This window comes from Camellia sinensis, chromosome 14 (genome assembly GCF_055761805.1).
Source record: "Camellia sinensis isolate YWXY chromosome 14, ASM5576180v1, whole genome shotgun sequence".
NCBI lineage: Eukaryota > Viridiplantae > Streptophyta > Magnoliopsida > Ericales > Theaceae > Camellia > Camellia sinensis.
Window position 1 is genome coordinate 30,022,525 of NC_138974.1, and position 1,727 is coordinate 30,024,251.

General features: G+C 37.2%; 1 pseudogene; it reads left to right on the plus strand.

Moving 5' to 3' along the window:
* Positions 1–620: 620 nt before the first annotated feature.
* On the plus strand, positions 621–1,400 carry LOC114284632 (protein FAR1-RELATED SEQUENCE 6 pseudogene; annotated as a pseudogene).
* Positions 1,401–1,727: the final 327 nt, after the last annotated feature.

Genomic DNA, 1,727 nt, shown 5'->3' on the forward strand with positions numbered 1-1,727 from the left:
TACTGGTTTTATGATTGCTGGTATTTCATTTATCTGACATAATTAGCAGAAAGAAGTATCAAGCAGGACAGTATAATTTTCTAATGATCAAAATGATGTTCTGACTTCTTAAAGTTCTATATTTTGTATTGTAGAGGCATGGAAGAAGTGTCAAGTAGTTCTCAGAGTGTGGAGCTGCTAGAGCATAATGAAGGTAACATTGAGAATGAATCGGAGAAAACAAGCAATGTAAAAGAGAAAGTAGAGGATCCTAAGGTTGGCATGTTGTTTGATTCCATCGATGAGCTTGTGGAATTTTACAAATTGTATGGGAAGGCAAAGGGTTTTGGCGTGTCTATAAGAACCTCTAAAAAAGGAACCGATGGGAAGGTGAGGCATGTGACCGTTGCTTGTTGTCATACTGGAAAGCAAAGGATCAGATCAAGCAAAGGATCAGATCAAGCAACCCCTTTAAATTGAAAACACAATCAAAAACAGATTGCAAAGCTAAGCTTAGTGTAGTTCTATGCCCCGATGAAAAGTGGATGCTGAACTCCATGATACTTGATCATAACCATGAATTGAGTCCAGGAAAATCCCAGTTTTACAAATGCCACAAGGTTCCTCAATCATCTAGGAAAATGAGGCTTGAATTGAGTGATAAAATCGGTATATTGAACAATAGTTTCAATTCATTTGGGGTTGATGCAGGAGAACATCAGAATTCGCCTTTTTTAGAGAATGAGTGCATACATCTTGTTAATAGAGTCAAATGTTTACAGCTGCGGGAAGGAGATGCTACTACAATGAACAATTACTTTTTAAAGATGCAAGTTAATAATTCAAACTTCTTTTACATGATGGATTTGGATGAAGAGGGTCGACTAAGGAATGTGTTGTGGGTAGATGCAAGGAGTAGGACGGCATTTAAAGAGTTTAGTGATGTAGTTACATTTGATACAACATACTCGGTTAACAAGTATGACATGCCATTGGCTCTTTTTGTGGGGATGAACCATCATGGGCAATTGACTTTGCTAGGTTGTGCACTGATATCAAGCGAAGACACCGAGACATTTACATGGCTATTTCAGTCTTGGCTTACTTGCATGTCTGGATGCCCTCCTAGTGCAATAATTACAGATCAAGACCAAGCCATGAAAAAGGATATAGAGATTGTTTTTCCTAATGCACGACACCGGTGGTGCCTGTGGCATATCATGAAAAAGATACCAGAAAAATTGAAAGGATGCGGACAATATGAATCAGTCAAGTTTTGTATGCAAAATGTTGTTTATGATTCCTTAACGAAAGAAGAATTTGAAGAAAGTTGGGGTAGGTTCATTGAGAAGTATAAAATTGAAAGAAATGAATGGTTGCTTGGGTTGTATGATGAGAGGCATCGTTGGGTGACTTTGTGAAAGATATTTTCTGGGCAGGAATGTCAACCACACAGCGGAGTGAAAGTATGCATGCCTTCTTTGAAGGGTATGTCAATTCAAAGTCTTCTTTGAAATAATTTCTAGAACAATATGAGAATGCTCTGACAAAAAAGGTGGGAAATGAAAATAATGAAGAATTCAATTCTTTTAAGTCATGCCTCCTATGTATAACTCGTTATGAGATGGAGAAGCAATTTCAAAGTGCTTACACAACGGCAAAATTTAAAGAACTTCAGCAAGAGTTAATAGGAAAGATTTATTGTAATTTGTCTTCATGTAAGGAAGGTGCTACCATTTCAGAATATG